Source organism: Lepidothrix coronata, unplaced genomic scaffold (assembly GCF_001604755.1).
Source record: "Lepidothrix coronata isolate B3197 unplaced genomic scaffold, Lepidothrix_coronata-1.0 Scaffold0, whole genome shotgun sequence".
In the NCBI taxonomy this organism is placed as follows: Eukaryota; Metazoa; Chordata; class Aves; order Passeriformes; family Pipridae; genus Lepidothrix; species Lepidothrix coronata.
The window spans coordinates 11649625-11672650 of record NW_016690180.1 but is presented as its reverse complement, the minus strand read 5'-3'; the positions used below and the strand labels follow the sequence as shown (position 1 = coordinate 11672650).

The 23026-nt window shown below is 37.1% G+C and overlaps 1 long non-coding RNA gene across 1 annotated transcript; it reads right to left on the bottom strand.

Annotated features, from left to right (window-relative positions):
* Window positions 1-256: 256 nt before the first annotated feature.
* On the bottom strand, window positions 257-22581 carry LOC108493129. The gene is made up of 3 exons (XR_001873374.1): window positions 22541-22581; window positions 21862-21944; window positions 257-322 (listed from the first exon to the last, which is right to left on the bottom strand). It is a non-coding gene; the product is annotated as an uncharacterized LOC108493129 (long non-coding RNA).
* Between the last annotated feature and the right edge of the window lie 445 nt (window positions 22582-23026).

Genomic DNA, 23026 nt, shown 5'->3' with positions numbered 1-23026 from the left:
TTTGTACTTTCACAGCACAAATTTCAGCCCTCTTCTAGATACATAGATTTGATGACTTGATTACAACACCCAAAAATAGCCTCTATTTAAGGGCAATGATGGAAAGACACAATCTTTAGCTGTTTCCGGATTTTCACGAGTGTCTTAATTAGAATTGGAGCATTCAAACTTGGCACCCTGTGGTTTTCCTGTGCATTTCTTAGCAACATATATATCGCTTTTTCTCTCAAGGCTGTGTTTGTATGTTTTACTAGAACAGGGACACAACAAGGTCATGAGGAGTTCCAAAGCATAAAGGTGTTTAATCTTCATTTTCTAATCTCTGAAAACAAAAAGAAGAAAGAGAACATTTTATCATTAATTTCTGCCCATGTTGAGACTAAAAACCTCAATTGGCACAGTACAACACAAAAGTATGATTGCTGTAGCAAGAAGTAACTCCAAGAAATCACCCAGATTTCTTCCAGTTAATTTATTACTCAGGAATATTTACACAGGTTGTTGTGTGCTTTTTTTTTCTTTTAAACAAAAGATTTCACTACTTTCCAGCCCATCAATATACCACACTTCTCTTCCAGATTTGCATCTCTTCTTTTCCTTCTGGTAGGGCTGACAACCAAAGGTCCTTTGAGAAATGTTTTTTAGTTTACACAAGTGAAATCTTATTCTGAATTTGCAGAAGTAGATCACTTTGATCACCTATGAAAGTTATCACAGTAATGGTGGCAATCAGCAAAAGTTACACAAACTTATATTTCTTCCCTTTCTTTTTAATATCACTTATTGCAAATCAGCTCAAAGCAAACAAAAAAAATATTCTTTTGATTTCTTGCTAACTTCTGGAACACTATCAAAAGTTATTTAGATGGATTAAATGTTCAAACATAAAATGAATTTACCGTAACTGAGTAAGACATGCACTTCAGGAAGCTTCAGTAATACATTAACTCATTCTCATTTTGAAGTGAATGCTTTTTCCTTACAGAATAATAATTATGTAAGTATAACCCTGATGATACAGAACCTAATCTTAGGGGGGTTATTTTGAGCATCTCCAAATTTGATTACACAGAAATCATTAGACCATAAAAAGGAACTATTAATTTCAGTCTATATTCAGGTTCAGACTTTGAAACTGTTCCCTCGCTTCTTTATTTCCACAGTATAAAGTTCTAAACCAACCTGCATCTTACAATAGTCTTTGTCTGGTTTCAACATTTATTTTTTTTAAAATGAAACCTTCCATGCAAGCAAGCCTAAAAACACAGGGAGAAGAAAAGCATGTCTTTTTACAGAGGAAAGTGCTGCAAACAAACATGGATCTGTTTTTTACAGATATTTAAGTGAAAGACATAGGCAAGAATCAAATGCTCTAAATCAATGCAGCAGCTTCACTAAGTCCCAATTTTCTATCAAGTGAGCACGTGAAGCAATGAACTCCTTCTACTCAGTGCTACCCTCATTGCCACTATGCTGAAGTCTGCTTCAATACATACCTAAAAACTTAAACAAATTTTCAGGGTACAGTGGTCTTACACCGAACATACTGCTGTTTACCCATCCAAAATATTTGCTTGCATTTTGAGAAGCAGCAATCTGCTGGCTAACAAATATTAAGCTGTCAAGACATGTAAATTTGGATTGTAAAGTCAAAAGAAATGTTTCCAGCTACCCACAGTACATTACACTTCTCCAGCTTGCCGTTGGACAAAGCCTGTCCAGCAGCCAAGGCTCACATGGGTTGAACCACAGCTGCCAGGCTCCAGACAGGAACATTCAGGATATTAAAAGTGTGTCTGAATATCAAAGTCTAAGACTCAAAGAATAAAGAGAAGCCTTGAATGAACACATCCAAAGGGTTTTATTACAAGCAAAACAAACCTCAACTGTGCTCTTTGATTACCAATAAAACCAAATAAATCAAAGCATCCGTGCTCATGTGATGCATGAAAGACTTTACAGTGGAGTCTACTTCATTACTAATAACACAATTTGGTTTTAGAGTACACATTTTCCTACACAACACTCCAGTTGAAGGCTCTTTTCCTTGAAAGTGATAAATATTCATTTTGTGACTTCCATTAAATGTAAGTTAAATCAAGTTTGAAAGATAACATTGAATTAGTTATAATTGCAAGAACATGTTATTGTTTGTGAATTTCTAAAGTTATGGAGAAGCATACTGTGAGGAGTAGATGTGTCTTTCATCTTAGCACTAGATTGTCCAAAGTTCATTTTCAGTCCTAACACTGCATTAAGAAGGAGTTTTACATGAACACAGAACATCTGTGTTAATATGATTTAGCTCAAGCAAAGTCAGCAGTTATAAGAATGTATTTGCTTTTAAAAATTAAATTTTAATAAGAGCATTTTTTGCACCCATCAGAAAGGTCTGTTTTATCTTAATTTTCATATTGCTACCAACACCATTTCCAGAACACTACTAACAATAACATATCATCTTGAAAGTAATACATAATGGTTTTATAACTTCACTAGGATTTGTTTTATTAAAAATACATTTCAGTATTTTAAATGCATAAACGTCTGGGCATGGCAGAGAGAAGTAACCTTTGGCAGCCCCATCTGCACATACAGCTGATCCAGCTACTGTATTTAGTGCAAGTACAAGTAAAGGTTTACTCACTATTGCATCTCATAATATCAAATAATTTATCACTTGTGCAAAATAAAGCCAGTAAGGATTCCCTCATCAGTAGAAAGAACATTCCTGGCCCATACACTCCCACTGCTTTTATGAAAAAGAACAGAACAACACTCCACTCAAACAAAAAAAAAAAAAAACTACACCCAGAGGGCCTTATTCACAGCAGGAAAAAAAATACGAAAATTTGCCAATTTTTCTCTTATTTAAAAGTGACACAAAAGCAGCTTTTAAACTTGGTGATCTCCTGGGCTAAGCTGGACTCCTACTTAAGCATTCTTTTGTTGGATCAGATTCTCATTGAAAGATCCAGGGAAATTTTTAGAAAAATATGTAGATTCATGGTTGATGTGGAAAAGAAATACATTTTACATGTTATTTAGGAGAAAGAGGAGTTTAGAGCTTATCTGCAGAACAAGAAACTGAAATCAGCACAGCACTCCTCTGAATATACCTTCTGGTTCTCAACAGGAATATTAATCCCAAGCACTATCTGCTATGATGCATCTCTAACCATTTGGTTGTCTAAGCACCCTCATTCAAAGTTCTACAGGGACAGTGCCTCATGTTATGTAGATATAGCCTAAATGTTAGCATCTAGAAAAGACAGAACACATTACAGGTATTTGTAAAAAGAACAGCAGCTCCAACCGCTGTGTTTCTTCTGATAAACCAACACAAAAATCTTGCACTAGGTTTAAGCTGAAACATGCTTCTTTTTAGGAAAGCTGCAAGGACCAAGCATGGCTATAGTTCTATTCTTACCAATAGTTACAGTATTTATTATGGTATTTTTATTATTATGCATGATATAGCAAACATGGAGTTGTAGCTTAACAATAAATGATTTTTCCTAGTGATAAAACAGTAGAAACATCACGAGGCCTTCAGAAGTGAACCATTCAAAAGCAGAACAGTGGCCATACTCCAGGAGTTTTAAGATACCATATGTAGTGATCCATAAGTGGTAAGAGAAGAAGGAATTATATTAAAATATAATATTTGGTACTCTATAAGTATAATCAAATCTACAGTGATTATGATACTGTCCATAAACAGCATGTTTGTCATCACGACTGACAGTCATACTACATTACACTTCCTTACAGGCTCCTTTGATCAAGCTCCTGTGATATCTTACCCAATGACCTTCTACAAATTAGCTCAAAACAACTAAACTGAGATTGATAATACAAAATCCAAAAGTTAAGCAATGTTTACATGATGACAGGAAAAGTTCACTTTTTATTACTGTAACTTCAAAGAATAGCAAATTTAATATATACCTTCTCAAATCATAATATTTGTTTATTAGAAAACATTTTCTATCTAAGGCAAGAGGCTGTTCCATAACTATATTCACACTTGGTTTGAGCTTCTGAAACAAGCATTTGGAAGCATCTTTCAATTCTAACATACATCTTTACAAGTCTAGCTAAGAGAAGTTGAGGATTCCCCATTCTTGGAAGTGTTCAAGGCCTTGAGCAATCTCGTCTAGTGGAGGGTGTTCCTGCACATCACAAGTGGGTTGGAACTAGATGATCTTTAAGGTCTCTTCCAACCCAAACCATTCCACGATTTTATTAATGTATTTTGTGAGCAAACAGTTCACTGGATGCCACTCACATAAGTCACTTGGACCAGTTATCACTTCTGAAGGTTCAGTCTGAACATTAGATACAGCCTCTTGATTAGCATTAATGTAGCCCTGGAACAGGTTAATCTGGATTGCCATGGAATTTCCAGTACTGAAGGCTCTCAGGATTCAGCCAGACAAAACCACAACTGAGCTGACCCAACGCTGACCATAGTCCTGCACTGAGCATGAGCTCAGACTAGATGACCTATCCAGGTCCCTTTTAACAAATCTTCCACACTCCCAAAAGTTCACAATAAATAATTTGATGCAGAAATCTTATGATTATTATACACAAAACATTCTGATAAGATATACTCTAACTTTTAATTTCTGACTTGGTACAAATTTTTACTACAAGATCCCGTTCCACACCACTAGTTTGAGCTTCTTGAGAGCACATAAACCCTTAAGATTACCTTTTACTATTAAAACCAACTGTTTTCATGTAGCAATGATCATCAAGCTCCAGGACATTGTTCACTACATTATTTATAGTGTGAGTCTCAGTAGCTTCAAGCGCGCTGGACATAACACATCTCTCTTAAGGGTAGATTAGTCAGCTGTGCAATTTTGCCTGGAAGAACCCCGTTTAGCACTTCTGTATGGGCAGTTGACTTTCAAATGCCACTTTGAGTTGCAAAGTGCTTGGAAGCAACTTTCCAACAAACTATCATCAAAAACTCTTTATCCTCTTTGAAACAAAGGTCATTAATTCCTTTCAAATCTCAGCTTTGATCATTCTAGCCTCCACAATCAGCAGATTCTGTGGCAAACATTTTAAACCCAAAAACAGATAAAGAAATGAACGTGCACTCAGCTCCTGGACGCGAAGAAATCCTGAATCTCAGTGATTGCAGTAAAGTACCAGCACATCTCAAATAATTTATTGGTTTTGAATCTATAAATTAAGCTTTACTTGGCCTACATTTAAGACTTGCATCTACTGAAAACAGGACACATTCAATCCAGATATCTTTGTGTTGATGTCATCATTCATAGAGTTACAAATAAAACAGAAGTCAACAATTCTGAGTTAATTAAATAAAATAAATCCACTCACTCCTTTCTTTCTCAAGTCAGCTTCTACTCTTACAGAGTAGCTCCAACACAGGGAAAACTTACATGCCAAGGGGCACATCCAGAATGTCAGAGCTCTAGGAGAAATAGGCAGGGAAACAATGCCTGAAACTTGATAGTCTCTCTTCACAGGTGTTCTTAAGGCTATGCCTTAAGGCTGCTGCCAGTGGCAAAGATAAAATTTACAGGAATTCCTTGCTAATAGTATGAAGAAGAGTCACATGAATGTAAAAGACTTGGGGAATGAGAGTGATCCTGCAGTATCACTTATGTACCTATTTCCTCTTATAAGAGAGCCTGATGTGAAGCTAAAATTATCCAAGTCTGCAACATGGTCAGAGAGATGGGGGTGACATTCTTAGTTTAAGCTTTTTCTTTTAGGCCATCTAGTTTCCTCAGTTTGATACCTAGGGGACATGAAAAACAATAGAAGAACCTTCCAGTCACAGCTGGTAATCATGGAATGAGGAAGTAGCATGTCAACATTCAAAGAATGCAAATTTACACAAGACTGGAATGAATTCCAGTATTCAAGGTTAGTTACACCTCAACTGTTACCCTTTCACTCCTTGACCAAGGGTCTCTTTCTTTACTAAGAACTGCAAGATTATCAGAGAAACAAGCCCTGGAGCATTTAGAGTTTTATAGATTCAATAAAAACAACCCCACATCCAAAAAAAAAAAAATCTACTAACCTAGTGATAGGTAGTGATTACAGACTAGGTCTCAAGGAAAAAACAGCTACTAACATAGCAAGTATAGATAAGTTTTTGCCATCACAGCACATTGAAAGGATTTTGAAGCTTAACATGTCAGTCCAGATACTCACAGTGAAGACATATATATGCTTACATTTGAACTGGTCTTGCATGGCTTTTGATAAACATGAAGGATTTCCCTCAACTTCAGGCAATCTCTTGTTTACCAATCTAAATAGAGTTAATAAATACAGCACCATTATTCATGGCCTGATTTTAAATTATTGAGAAAGTAGGAAGTGTGATCAGGAACCCTAGAGTGCATTCATGCAACCAAATGTCACCTCTTCCCATGCAGGAAACATTGTTTCTTTCCCTCATTAATAGAGAATCTGCTTTGCAGGGATGACTCCTTGCTTTGCAATACAATTGCTACTAGCATTTTGCTCTGTATTTGCTTTCTAAAATACTGCTTTGACTAAACCTACACTTTGATGGCAGCCACAAATTAACAAAGGAATTAACAAAAGGAAAAGGTTACTCATCCAACCTATAAAGGTCGGGGGGGTGAGGGGGTCCCTAATGGACTCCAAGGATAAAATTCTGCAGAGAACAGGGAACATGCAAATCAAATGGGCTGCTGCTTTAAATGAACTTGAAATTGTGGATTGAGTTGTTTCACTGTTAAATCTCAGTTCTTTGATATAAATTCCTCTATATTTCTTCTGAGACAATTTTCTAACTCAATATTATTAAGAATTTGAACACCTATAACAAGTGTTTCAGAACTACATAGTATCTTTTGAGGTAAAAACACTAAACTTCATCCTACAGCCATAAATAAAGCCACTCCTCTGATAAAACTTTGGTGACCTAGTTCCTTCCCTGGCTGGAAAAGGATCTGTGAAAGTGACATGCATATTCTTTCTCAGTATCAGTAATAAACTGTCAGTTAAATTTCTAAATTAACAGATTCTATTAAGTTTTCATATTTGCATAAACCCCTTTGAAAAAGATTACCCATGCAGAAAAATAGAGTTCTCAAAGCCTGATTCTGATTTCCTTGAAAAACAGTATTAAGAAGGAATATTATCCTTAAAAGCAATAATTACACTACTAGAGAAAGGCTGAAGGAGAGATCAGAAATAAGCACAAAATAAAAGAGAATTCGGGTTGTAAAGGCACTACTAAATACACACATATATCTGCCTGCATATCCATTAAGTAGCTAGGAAATCCGTGATATGAAAATGCCAGATGTCTCAATAAGTAGTATCTCATTGCTACAAAACGATTAAATTTGGTAAAAATGTGATCCTATATGATATGCACCCAAATAAAACCAACTGAAAGAGCAACAAGGGTTTTTTTGGGGGGGGTTATTTACATATAACCTAAGGTTATCAGTTTAAGATTCAGCATGCAGTCTAGACTTGTAATCCTGTCACACTTTAAAAGCTCAGATACCAATTAGGTTCTCAGACAAACATGCTTCCCATTGGTCAAACCTGGTCTTTCATATGTGCCTCATGAGGAGTCTGCTATACGTGTTTTGATATCAGCATCACTACACCTCACAGCAAGTCTATTGCAATGACAGATTACAATTCAAAACATTTAAAATTCTCCATTGATGTCTTCATTCACATTTCAATTAAGCTGATGTTACATCTCTAACATTTCAATATAATGTCTTTTTACCTCCAGGACAGGACAGTTGTAAGGTCATTAAGAGGACCCACAGCCTGCATGGTTTTATTCCTTAAGTCCTAAACACCTGGATTTCTTTCTGATTAGTTTCAATATTTTTTTATCCTCTTTAAACATAGCCAGTCAAGAAATGACACTATCTAAGCATAAAGTTCCCTGAAAAATCAGTTCGGTATAGATGAAAAAAGCTCATGAACACACATAACAATAAATTAAATTCAGGAGCAGCAGAAGATAGCTACAGAACCAAAGAGTTCTTAGGCCTGGCCTCCCCCAGTTCAGCATAAGCAAAGGGATTTTTTGTCTTTGCTCCCAGTCTTATAGCAATAATCCCAACCCCTCTGGAAGTCCTCTAATTTCATTGACCCCACAGGAAAGGAAGATAGGTAGAAGGAAGAGAGCAGGGACTACAGTTACCATCACCTATGCACACCCCACCTTAGCACCTACACACCAACTAGGAGACACAGCTGGCCAGCAGCTGCTGTTTCACAGGTGGCCTCTCTCACCTGTTTTGCCTTTTTGCTAGAATGCAGAGTGGAAAAACCTCCATGGATTTTTACACCTTTAAAAAAGGGCAACTCAAAAAAAAATTATGGGATACAAGCTTCAAGACTTCTCTGCTATAGCATATGCCTTCTACCTCTCTCTCCAGCTCCAGCAGTTCCAGGGAAGAAACTACTTACAAAAGGTAAGGTAGTGGGCACAAAACCTTTTTTAGACTTTTGCTTTGCTGTTTTCGCCTTTTTTTTTAAACAAAAATTAGAAAAGTGAAAGCCCAACATTTCTACAGATACAGGAGAGAGCACATCAGGAGAAAGAGCAGACTGTATCACATCACCACTAACACACCTTACTCATGCATTTACAAAGACTTTAAGTAGTATATCTGAAAGACAACTGCAAACAGGCAAGTTTCCTCCTGCTTAAATTGTTACAATAATACTCCTTCACTATACTAAAAGTTGAGTCTATAAGCATTTTACACTGACTCAAGCAGAGCAGTGATGCATTTTCTACATTAAAATGCCTAATAGGAAGAGGCAAGCCTAGTGCTTTTGGGTAATTCAATTTTTATTGCTTCTAAAAATCCTTTCATCCATTTGCCTCTTCCTTGACTTTCATGCAGCTAGGGTCTGTCCTTTCTTCTGCCTCCATGTCAAGTCATATTTGCAACTACCTTTGGAGATAACCCAGCCATGATATAATTAAGTTAAAAACCTTTAACAATGGGAATTTGCTCACACATTTCTGAAAAGCAGTGGTGTTCTTCTTGCCCAATTCTAATGGGAAGTTTCCATCACATCACCACTTGTTATTAGTCACAGGTGCATGAAGACATACATTCAAAAGGGAGCTTTGCTATTTATATTTTCTGTAAACTCAGTTTGCTTGTAGGCACCCATTACACTTCCATAAGAAAAAAAAAATCCCATTTTGAGATCCCAGGAATACCCCAAATAGGGCATACAGTGACCAACGTTTGATAATTTCCCTGTATATCATGTTTTAACCCCAGATGGCAACCAAGCCCCACACAGTGGGATGGGGAAATAAATTGGAAGGGTAGAAGTAAGAAAACTCATGGGTTGAGATAAAGACAGTTTACCAGGTAACATAACAGGCCCATGTACAAGCAAAGCAAATCAAGGAATTCATTCACCACTTCCCATGGGCAGGCAGGTGTTCAGTCATCTCCAGGAAAGCAGAATTCCATCACACATAATGGTGACTTGGGAAGATGTACTCCATCACTCTGAACATCCCGCGCTTCCTCCTTCTTCCCACTTTATATGCTGAGCATGATGTCATGTGATATGGTAAATCACTTTGATCAGTTAGGGTCACCTATGTCCCATCCCAGCTTCTTGAGCACTCACAGCCTCTCCCCTGGTGGGGTGGGGTCAGAAGCAGAGAAGGCCTTGCACTGCTCAGCAGTAACAAAAGCTTTCCTCATCCCTTTGTTATCAACACCGTTTCCAGCACAAATCCAAAACATAGCCTCATACCAGCCACTGAGAAGAAAATTAACTATACACCAGACAAAACCAGCACACTATGCTTTTCTTAGTGGATGTTTCCACTGTCATTTGCTCCTGGGTTGCCACACCACACTCCTACTCGCATATTCCAACCATTTTTTAAAAAAGTCTGAATATTCCAACCACTTAAAGAAAGGCCTCCAAGTCTGCTCTTATTTAATTAACTGGAATTTTTTTCTTACTACCTAATTTATTCAAAGCAAATGCAGCTACACAATCTGGGAGAACCTTTGAGAAGCCTCTTGCTTTTCCATACAGGCACACACTTGCATGGCTTTCTCCTGCACTCGTGAAGACCATGACCTCCAAAGAATGCAGTGTATCCAGCAGCAAGGAAATTTCCTTAAAAACTGTCATTTACACAAATAATAGCAGCTACAGTTATACTAAAGATATAATGTTACAAGAGCTAACCATATCTAAAATTAGGTCATGAGCTCATCACAAGCAAGTCAGAAATAAGTGCTTGGAAAAATATTGCACATTGTCACGGGTACAGCACACGCAGAGAGAACTAATGCCTCATTCTAAAGCAGCTAGTCATTGCTACCTAATTTTATTAGTCTTTACCATGATTCAGGACACAGCCTTGTTAGGAACTGCACAGACATAGAATTAAATAAATTCACCAGAGCAGGAAACCTACAGCAAAAGGAGATATTAGCTATTAAGAGGAACTTAGCAGAAATTGTGAGGGATATGTTGCCATTCTGTTTTGACTAGAGAAACATCATTATTGTCATGATAATAATTGGTTTAGATTTACTCACATACTGTGTAAATCACTTTACATGAACACATGTAACCTCTATTGCCTGTCCACATAGATGCAAACTTACCAAATCAAGGCAACAATGCCAAATACCCATTTTAAACTTCTAATTAAAAGACTACCAGGTGCAAACAAATGAGGGTTCAGGCTCATGATCTCTAGTCATACATTCCTTATTCAGTAATACTACAGAACTCTAGTTCTTTCTTTCTTTTGTGGTGTTAAGCCTTCAGTCAGCTCTCCTCACAATTCAGTTTTGAATATATTCATATCAGCAGATAACACAATCTGTGAAAAATAGCTTCTGAGGTTAGAGTTGACCACAAATTCAGTAAGAAAATAAAAGTTTAAGAGACAGAGAGAGCAACATAGCTCTTCATAGGTCTACAACAAGGAGAATTTGCTACAAAAAACAGACAAAACAAAACCAGCAATCCCAAATCTCTTTAAATGCCTTTCCTGGGTCTGAGTCAGTAGGTCCTGAAGTTAGTCCAGAAATGGCTTCATCCTCTAGAATAAGAGCACCATGAGCTTAGAATGCTAATTCCTGTACCTTTTCAAAAACCACAGAAAATATCAGGAAGAAATTTAGTCACTTGGAGGCCATTTTAAATACAGAAGGCAAGTGCTGCCTCACACAAGCTAAAGATTAGACTTGCATATTATTCAAATGCTGCTATAACAAAAAAGTGTAAGCAGAACAAATATTGTATTTTTTCCACATCTCTTGTTTAAGGTCTGCAAGGTTATTTTTTATTGCAAGATGAAAGACTAATATCGAAGTTTTACTGTAACTTTAGTTGTACATTGGCAGGGACAAGAGATTAGCCTGTCAACTGTTTCTTCATCTGCTTATAAGCATATTACAAATTTAGTTGTGATACCAATTAGTTCTCAGATTACTTTCTTTCATAATTATTTGCTCATAAGCTACATATTTTTTTCCACACAGCTATTGTATTATACTATTGCTTTAAAAAGATAACTTTCTGACTATGCTGGACTACAGTGATACTACAACTTCTAGTTGCACAAATACAAGTCAAAAATATGCATTTGACTGCAAATAAGAGTATGAGTACTTCTCACCAGTTTAATTATAATGTGATAGCTTTCCATGAAGAGGACTGAAATGCTAATTAACAAGCATTTCAGTTTATACAAGTGTTTGCTTGCAACAAAAAGGATTAATATAGCTCTCCTTTTCTGCAGTTGCATTTCAATTTTCTGCTATATTATCTTTATATAGAGCTTGTCTCTTTTTGAAAAGCCAGTGTAGTAGTATATGCAGTAATTCATCTAGCTTCTTATTTCTTGAACAAAAATAAGTTAGTGAAATTATGAATTATGCAACAGAGCTTAAGAACTTTTTCCTCCTGATCTCCAGCTAAAATTTCCAGTTTGATGTGCTTTCTTGTCCAATAAATTGGATTGATTTTCATATTCTCGGTTAAATAAGCACATGACCATTTTTATCTCAAGCACATTCTTTTTCACAGAATCTGTATTTATTTCCACAGCTATGAAGTTTTTCATATGACTACATCTATAGATTCCTTCCTTATACCTTGGGTATAGAAAGACTTACCTACAAACAATTCAACATAGGTGACCTCTTGTTTGATATCCTATCAAATATAGGATACCCCTGAACAATTGTGCTACTTCAAAGTATGTAAAGTACAAGTTTCTCATTTCTTTTTATTTCCTTCCTCCTCCTCAGCTCTGTAGGTGGCTATATTAACCTCAGATTTGATGGGCATATAAGCCATGTGCAAGACACATCATTTTTCAAACAGAGGCAGACAAAATAACACAGGCATACCCTGAATTAATAATCTGCAGTCAGTATAGTAGGTAGCTTTGAACTAGAAACAGAAACCAGAATAAGAAACAGAGTTCAGCATGGCTTCCAAAACCTGCTCAAGTAGTTCAAGTTGGCTTGTAACAAAACTGGGCTATTACTGGCCTCCTACCACTGATGTCCTGGACAATGCAGCCCCACTACAGTGCCAGCCAGCCAGGACCATAAATCCTGTGCAAGGTCAGGAAGGACTACTACTACTACTTCAGCTCAAATTCAGATTAACAAAATAAAGTTATTAGGCTCTAGAACCATTCAAATCCTACCTACAGAGATCTCCATTTATTTGGAGGCCCTGGTAGGACAGAGCATACAAGAGCTGTTCTGTCAAGTCTGTCCCTCTTTCTAATTTCCCACAGAGGTGTCAGTTCACAACTGACAAACTGTTTATGCTTTGGTACTCATCTGTCTTTAGTCTAAATCCCAAAAGCAAATCAAATACAGCAATCCTTCAGCTCAAAAGTAGCCTCATTTAATGTCATAGGTTTCCCTAAAGACAGGAATATCCTTTGTTAATTTTCTAGTGCCTTCAGGACATTAAATAAAATAACCCACCAGCACACCTTTCAGACAGCAGTGTCAGCCACTGAGATTCCCACTCCCAGCAGAGACAGGCAGTATTAGCTTTATGGCTTTAAGATTCAGATTCCTCTCTCCCTATAGAGAGAGTTAGTGGACTATCATGTAAAGCATGAAGCTGGTTATTTCATTCTTAATGCATCTTTGACTAAAATCAGCATATCTTCCAAGAGGAAGAAAAACTAAGCTGATATGCTTAAAATTTTCCTCTCAACATCTGTTAGAAGGTCTTAGAAGATAAAAAACATAAGCTTTTAGAACCCTAATGGATTTCAATTTGACAAAGAAGACCTCAGAAGTCTCAGAAGACTCAAGTCCCCACAGGTTTCAAGAAAGTCAACAGAAAGTTAAAAGTCTTGTTCTCTGCTCATTCTCCTCCCTCAGATGCTAAGTTGGCAGACAACTTGAGGCTTAGGCTTTGGTAGTTCCAATTCTCAGAGGACTTCCATGGACTACTTCTTTAGAACAACACAGAATGACAATTTAGTTATGTTGAAAGGCAAAACAGTTAGAACCTTCCAAAAGCATACATTTTCCCAGAAAATTCACAGATAATAGACCCCAATAGACCTGTATCAAAAGTTCACAATTCCATTTTCTCTTAACAATGAAAGAAAAACAAGGTCTTTTTATTATCAACTGTGGATTTGCTGCACAGGGCATGGCACACTGAGTCACAGCAAGGGCAGAAGCATTTACATCTGGATGCATTTGCAAAATCTGAAGAATTAAATGTACAGAGTTTGTACGGAGGCACAAAAGAACACACAAGGTTGAGGACCACCTGAAACCTTGCAAACCTTATTGCAAACTTCTTTCAGTGGTTTACCGTAAAAAAAAATCTAAGAAATTGAATATGAACTACAGATTGCTGATTCAGTTCACTATGTGTAACATGTTCCTTTCACTCAATTTAAATCTCATAGTTCTCACATTTGCAATAAATATTCATTTACCTACTCAGAAACACTGTCTTACCAGCTAGAATTCTAAGAATACACGCAAAGCTTTAAAAATCAGAAAATTTCCATTACTGAACTTTGCACAACATCAGGTGCACAAAGTCAAGGTTTTAATTGCTAAAAGAGCAAGCACACCTCCTTTACTCCAGCTAACACAAATCAACTTTTTGAAGACAAGGAATAGTGTCACCCTTAGCTAATTCACTGTTTAGCAAACAAGGTAGTACACTGGAGCCAGCACAATTATACCCATCAGCACTATGGTTACTATGGTTATATGCACATTTATGTCAAGACTAATACAGTCCTTAAACTTTCATGACTAGCGGTTTGTGATGAGGGCCTATTTTCTCTCTAGCTACACCACAATTCGTTGACTGCCATCTGGCCCTGTAAATGCAGCCCTACAGAAACAGAAATGAAACAAATTTTCATAGTTCATCCCCATAACAAGAAGTAAAACTGCTTATTCTACTCCTGAAGCTATTTTTAAAACTACTTATCCCAATGTGTATGATACTTATAATTTCTATGATACCCAACAGGCATTATACTGAAATAAGATTTTATTATGTGTTAGGTGACTGCATCTTGTGCAGAATTCTTGCTGGCTACCAAAACGTGTTTGCTATTCTGTTTTGTTCCTGACTCAATAACTGAAATCAGGAGCATTTGTTTGGCATGAATATGTAGATATGTGAAAATCTGTGCTCAAAACAAAACAGATTATGATGAAAGGTCAAGCTTGATGGACTGGAAAAGAGCCTTAAGGCTCCTCTTCAAATCCAGTTTGAGTTTTCTTCAAAGGTCAATGTCACTCTGACCTATTTCAATTTTCTTCACTAGAAGGTCTCAGGAATGCTTTGAAGTATTACTGATCAATGCATTTTGAGAAAACATTAAAACTAGTGAACATTTATCACTGCATGACCAGCACAGCATCTACACAGCATGTCAGTTCCCATGATTAAAGAAGATTCTCTATATCATAGGTCTTTACATCAAAATTTAGAAGCAGTTTCAGCCTCCAAGTGTTGCAAAAACAATTCTATCAATATCACCAGTCTAATCAATATTCCCCCAAATATAATGTATATCTTTTTCATATAGCATTATTCCAAGTAACTCAATTTTTTTTTGGTTCTGGCTAAGCCAGTGATTTTTGTACTCCTAGTGCGCACCAGGTAATGCTCACACATTTGCCTGCTCAAAAAAAAAAAAAAAAAGTTTTGGCAGGTGTCTTCAGGCAGGCCTAAAGTTTTCTACTTTGTTCTAAAGTTTAAAAGTTATACAAGTAAGATTTTATTGAAAAAATCTTGGGACCAGGGAGACCTCATCATACACAATTACCTTTTTGTATTAATTACCTTCCAAAAGCATACATTTTCCCTGAAAATTCACAGATAAAGTCCTTTACTATTAATATCACTACACAGCACAGTTATATACCTTAGCATAAGAAATTAAAGATCACAAATACTATATTTCCTGATTTACTGACTGTGATTCACCCTTTATTTTAAAAAGAATGGTACTGCTTATACAATATGAAGCCTTCATAACTAGCATTTCAGTGCTTTGCAACTTCAGGGAAAGAGGAGCACAAAGGTTGAGATAAATATTAGTTTTATGAGTAATTTAGCAAAACACAATTTAATGTGAGGCAGCTTTAGCATAATCTAACTCTTATAGACAGGGTGTTATCTAAAGAATGGTGTCTCTTCACCTCTCAGTGGAAAATTGTTTCAGCTCAGGTAAATCCAGAACATTTGGGGACAGTACCTCTCTGCATCAGCACCTGGCTAATTTCAATGCACTTCATAACATTAATCATCCTGTTACAGCAAGCATACATATCAGACATCTGAAAGACAAGTATTCCTCCACTCCATACAGAGCTATTTTGCAGGTATAGAAGAGGCATGAGAAAGGAATGGGCATCCACAGACAACATAAGCAACTAAGGGTCAATTTACTGGAGCTGAAAGTTCTGCTTACAACTCCTGAAATTCATAACTACTCCTATGCATGTTAGTGTTTCAATTATACTTGCAGAGACAACTTCCAGGCATTGCTAAGGCGCTAATTCTCCTGCCATCAAGGATTAATTTGAAGAGATTTCTCTGCATAAAAATTGAGCAACTGTTTCATCCAAGCTCACAGTTATCTCACAGAGAAACATCTTCCCCAAAAACAGAGGCCAATCTTCAAGAAGCTGCTGCCAATTCCCTGTTGCAAAACTTAAACCACTAGCTCTGCTCACTCATCCAGAACCCAGATATAAACTTCAGTCAGATGTATGGCTGACCAAGCAGGACAAGAACAGCACTCACATAGGAAAGGGCTGTACCATGGCTGCCCCAGAGGAAAGCTAGACTTCAATACAAATTAAAACATGCTGTTTCAATACAAAGTAAAACCCTGAGAGAGCGGTCAGAGAGAAGGACATAGCATTTTGTTTCTACAATCACGTGGGGATAATCAGCCCATCAGTAAAACTCAATGGTCATCGACTAACTTAAAAACCAAGCAAATCTTCCTGTCCCCTCACCTACTCCTGCCAAAGAATGTTTTCTCTCCTGCTACATGCAAAGACAGCGTGAGCATACTGTAGAACCAAATTCACTTACACACAAACCACTCTTGCTGGAAGGAATAGGGACATCCAAGTTCATCTCAACATGCCAGCAGCAAACTAGTGTGCATGGGGTGTACATATAGGGGAGGAGGAGAAGATTGTTCAATACCTCGCAATTTATAGATTTTTCCAATCATTAAAGAAGAGTATTTTGTGCATTAGCAAAAAGCATCTCCACAGGAAAGCCTACTCAAATTTGACTACAGTATTAGTGCTCTAGCTGTTGTAAGTAAAAAAAAAAAAATACTCATTTTCTGAGTTAGAGCAATACCTCTAGCACTGACAGTGACAGAGGTATTAGATATGCAGCTGATGACTTTTTACTAACAGCAATCCCTTTATAAAACCTACAACACAGGAAAACACTTCCTTAGCCCTTGCATATTCCCTTTGTAAGACACTCTATATATTCCTGTAGAAGAAGAACATTACAGAGTGAGCTCATCCCAAGTGGAAAATGATAAGAACTTTACCAAGAAAGCTTTTTATAAGTCTTCTCTCTCTCCTCCTTCCTCTTTTATTTCCATGGAAAATTCCTCAACGCAAGCCAGTAGATCACACCTCCTTTATTGTAGATAAACTACAGCTTCTTTTCTCACACTACACACTTAATTAGATTTCTCTTCAGCTTCTCCTCATGGAGTCATGAATTCCCTCTTGATTTATATAAAAGGGCAGCAACATTCATGGGACATGTCTCATGTTCAGGATTAAAAATCCAAATATGCTGAAGCATACTACAACATCACAAATATGCCCACACCTTCAAGATTCCCCTATCCTTTTAACTATTATTTTTAACTCTATCTCCCAAAGTTTTTCTCAAAAAAAACCCCCAGAACTCCTTACTAGGAACTGTCTCTTTTTCTTCCTTAGCTCCTGGAAAAGCAAACTCCTACTTACCCACTTTCTCCTTCAATGTCTAGGGAACAAGCAGACAGAAACTTATATTCCACTGCATTTCTTTTCATAAAAAACCAAAGTCAGCAAACCAATCCTCCCATTACCTTTGTTACTGCAGGAGGGACAAAGAGCACAGGTCAAACCCCAGGAAGCCATATGGATACTGTCCTGGTTTTCCTCTCCTTATTTCTAGGTGCAGGTGCCACCTGACCTCCTTATCTCCCCGTCAGAGCTGGTTGGGGAACACCTGCTCCATGGGGTAGCAGGGAGGGCTGACTATTTTTCATTATATGCCATGAGTCCATAGCAACTTTAATTGGTTTTCACAGCTTAGAAAGAGCTGGAATGTCAATAACTTTGCTCATTCTAATGAAACCCTGCCTGCTTTCCATTTTCACTTAGAGAAAGCTAATGGCATTGCTTTAAAAAAAAAATGCTTGTATTGAGTAACTATCTTTTATAAAGTAGCAGCTCGTGGGTTTTTTTAGCTGTTCGTGGGTTTTTTTAGCTGTTCTTAAATGATCCACGAAAACCGTAGTTCTAAGCAATCTGGAACACATTTTCTTAAATCAAATACTGTCTTACATTCTTTTTGCAGAAAAAAAAAGAAAGTCTTGATTATATCCCTTGAATCTAATAAAAACAGGACAGTTATTCTGTGACATATGCATTTGCCAGGAATTGGCGAATAATATTCTTTTACTGGTTTAAACCTTGCACAGATTCTGAAAAGTCAAAGATTGGCTTACAATTTATGAATCTTGAAATACCAGAAAGGAATTGACTGAATAAGTCTTAGCTACCAAAACACGATGTGCTAGCACCAGGGCAAGGTAATCTCAAGCAAGACTAATCTCCTAAAACAGATGACCTGAGCCAGCTTTAACTCTAGCTGAATATGTACCTTATGGTTTTAACTGAATTATTATTTTGTAGTCTCTCTCTTTACCCAAGGCACTAAAGGGGGCACTTTTTATTTTGTGCCCCTCTCAAAAAAAAAAAAAAAAAAAAAAAAAACCAACAAAACAAAACAAACAAACAAACAAACAACAAAAAAAAAGCCCCCCCCCATCCAAACCAGCAAGAGAATAGCAGGCTTGCATTTAAAAAAAAAAAATAATGCTGCTGGCTAAGTTTTAGTTCTCCTTAATTTACAAATACACAATCTTTGTGCAGCTTGATCTAACTGGCAGTCCTGGCTTGCTTCCTCTTACCCAAAGTAGAAGGGAAGGAGCATGTTCAAAAATGCCACTTCCTGTTTTTGCACCAGCCATGCTTTGCCACAGGGACCAGTGCAGCTGCTGTTGCAAATGGGAAGCCTTTGCCTCTTGCCTCTAGTCACAAGCATTTTCCATCCACAGCCCAGCAGCACAAACCAGCTGCTTGTCAGGCAACAGCCATTCCCTCACTCCCAGCAGTGAGAACAAAACACAGCCCACAAGAGATCCTGTCCTGTGCAGCTTACGTATCTGTCCCGTGCAGCTTACAAAATTGGACCACCCAACAGCTAGGGAATGAACACATTCCTTATCTAAGTGCTGGATCTCTTTTCATTAGATAACATATGTTTGGGATTGTTGAGAAATGTTGTTTCTTCACTTTCTTGTGAGAAGCTGAGTTACCGTATGTGCATGGAAGTTCTCTCATTGCCAGCAGCTGAAGAAGTGTGGGTGCCAGCATGTGAATGCCAAATAATAAAGGAATCCCCAGGAGATGTCTGATTCAATTTCCTCTGTGGTACAAGATAAACATGAAAATTCATTGTCTTGATTAGCTTTAGTGCAGGGAAACATCTTTCACAGCTGATTGTAAATCTTCTGAATGATCTCATTTAGCTTTTAACCTTCTCTTTTTCATTGCTGCACAGATTATTCCAGCCCAGACATTCATTTATTTGAATAACCCAAGACATGCATATGTTGTCTCCAGTCAGAATAAGAAGCCTCTGAAGTGCACAAATAATACTAAGACCATCATAAACATTCTTCAGAGTTTCTTGGTACAAACATATACTCCAGATCTTATTCCTAGAAACAAGAAAACTGCAAGAAGCATCACCATTGCAGATAAAATACATCTACTTTTCTCAAAACTGCTAGTGTTAAAATTGGGGAATGGGGAAGCAGTTTAAAAACTGGCAACTGCCTCCTGTGTTTTAAATCACCTTTCCAAGGACCTCCACAATGGCATGAAAGCCGGTAATGTGCAATAGCACAGTGTCACTGGGAGTCACAGAAACAGGGGAAGAGTGCTGTGATCTAGTAAGACACTGGCAGCATATTCACACAGCTGCGTTATTCTTACAGCCACTGCATCTGGATTATTTGTGCCAGCTCCTCTGCCCTTCCATTGCTTCATCCGTGATGTTTCTGTTTCAGCTACCAAAGGAATTCTTCATACATCAAGAACTGATATGACCAACAGAGAAACCACTCTCTAACATGTTTTTCCAGAATTCTACTAATGAAAATTACTGATCTGCTTTCAAAAGTCATATGGGAGATTAAATCACAAACAGCGCATCATATCTCAGTCTGGTTTCTATCACTATTCATCCTCACAGGTCAGAAAATCTAAAATCAAAACTGTTGCATGTTTCACAAAGCAAAATATAATGAATCAAAATCTTCCAGTATGTAGTCCTACCTCAGATACTCCTCAGACTTAATAATTTTTTAGAAACTCCATTTAGCTATAAATTTTATAGAATCTCCATGAAATAACCAAACATCATCTTTTCAAAGGTGCCAAATGTCCAAACAAAATTGGGATGTGTTTTTTCTCACCATCTTTCCTAATACAAATAGGAGGCAATAAAAATCAGCAGGAATATTTTACGTTTTTTTCATTCACACACATTTCCGCAAGACCTTAGAAGAAATAGGAAAATTAATGCCTGCTTTCAGATAGATTTTAGAGGCACAAGGATTCAGGACATCTCACTTTAATTCTTCAATTTCAGATCTAATCTAAACTAGTTACCTCGGTTTCCTCCACTTTCTGCGGGGAGAGGTGGGCATATTTAACCAGCTATTCAGTTCTTATATCCTGAAGCCTCTCAGGATTCAATGTAGAGTCTGTGCAGATATTTTCTCTCATAATGAATGATGAAAGCCCAAATGATTGGTTTAAACTGGATATCTAAGTTTTAGAAAACTAACCTACAAAAATCCTGCCTAAAACTCTTTACGCTAGATTTTCCATACAATCTACACGGAAAGAAGAACTATAACAAACAAACAATCACTGTCACACATTTTGTCTTTTCCAGTTTTTATCAAATCAACCATACAGAATAGCAACAGCATTGAGAGGTCCTGAGGGTCCATCTCCAGACATTTATCAACCACCCACCACATCCATATCAATGCCAGGTACACATCTGGCCAACCTGTATCAGAGAACAAGTCTGGAGGGACTCAAGTGAAGGCTACCACCTCTTGGTGACCTAAATAGAATAAATTTTGGATTAACTGCCATAAAATGACACGCCATGTCTGTTGGGTTCACATTCATTCATGTGAAAGTCACTAACAGCCATTATGTCGTTCCAACGCATGTTCCAATATACGTTGGTGTCATTAAAAAAAAAAAAAAAAGAAACAAAAAACCCACCAAAATTATACAGTCTTCTACAGAGGCCAAGATCACAGAATTTAAAAAAAAAAAATAACTTCATGAGTTTCAATTCAGAAATATACCTAGACTGTCAAAGAGTAACACCAGTTGAGTTGCTGTCTTACATTCTAAACAGACGATATATCATAAATAACATTAAAATGCACCCTTAAATTTTGTATACATAGTATGTCAAATAGATCAGAAAAATGGAGTATTTCAGATTTAACAAATCTGCAATGCGAAGTCACTGGTAAATTCCTCTTCAAATTCCCCTTTATAATCAAATAGTTACTAACCTTTAATAGCTGACAAGTAAAAGTTACTTTTATTTAGCATGCTTAGCACATACTGAAACATGTTAACACCTTTTTTCCCCCCCGATTGAAGTGTAAGATTGATTTTTAAAAGGTTCCCAATTTCTTTTTTTTTTTTCTTCTGGTTCAATGTCACAATTTGTGTGCTCCATCTTTTTCTCTTCCTTGACAACAGTTTTGCAGCTTTCATAAAAGTTTTGTAACATTGCTAAGAACTCCAAAGCAGCAACAGCAACAGTGCAAGAGTTGCTGCTGTAGCTGTTGTTTTTTATCACTGACCTTTATATTGAATCAAATCTAATGATGACTCTGCAAGGTCTCAATAAATATCAGCATGCATTTGAAATAACATTTGTCTTGTCTTTTACAAATATTACCTGGATTCAGCTTGTCCTCATGTCTTACATAGGAAAGCAATCTGACAGTGATACAATCCACCTTTTTTTTTTTATGTAGAATCCTACAAGATAAGTACAGTGCATTCAAATGTCATTTAATTTTATTTCTGTTGCATTTCTGCTTGATGAAGAATTGACACATTTATTCCTCTGGCAAATACTAAGATAAAATTAAAAGGGTAGACCAAATTAAAATTATACTTCTACTTTAGTATGAAGCAAGTGCACAATGAATTTATTAGCATGTAAATACAATTACCAGAATGATTTTATTTTAAAAAGTCTGAGATATAAGTACGTTCTCCTGACTAGACAAAACCCACACCAAGAAACATCAAAGAGGTCATTTTGCCTGTCTGCGCTACTTAGCCTGGTTTTGTGGTGTTAGAAAGGGTGGGGGAGGCAAAGAGGTACTTTTAGACTTTGAACCAACATCCACTGCACATAATGACTTAATGAAACCCTCTCAAAAGAAGGTCCTACAAGTTTTCTTCAGAAAAGCCATGGTTAAGAGGACACTAAGTTCCTAGTCTGTCTATAATGCCCATTCAGGTAAACTTAAAGGCACAGCCCCTGCAGAGTCAGTGCATCTGGGGATTTGGGTCAAGACATAAATGGTAGCTGATAAATGCTCGGAGAAGTGCTTGTACTACAGTACCATATTCATTGTTCTGCTGGGATCAGTACTGCTAAAGTTCCTGGAATATTTAAAAAATTACCCGTTATAGCTGTTAAAGCCAACTGTAGAAATGGAAAACTTACAACAGGCATCTGCAATGCTGACAGATCTTTTTATAGACCTATGGAATGTGTTACAGAAAGTTTTGTCACATTAATTGCTTTGAAAAAAGCTCACTTTGACATCACCCATTGCTTCCAAGTTTGTAGCTTACTGTCACATTAGGCAGTATATCCCACTTCAGTTTAGAATAAGTGACACGAGATATTTATGGAATAAAGAAAAATGTTTTAGTATCAAAGAAGTATTTAAGCCTTTAACAGGATGGATTACCAGCTCTGTCTCAGAAGAGGTGTACAGAAACATATAAAGCCGTATGAGGAGCTGCTGAGGTCACTTGGTCTGTTCAGCCTGGAGAAGAGGAGACTGAGGGGAGACCTCATTGCAGTCTTCATCTTCCTCGTG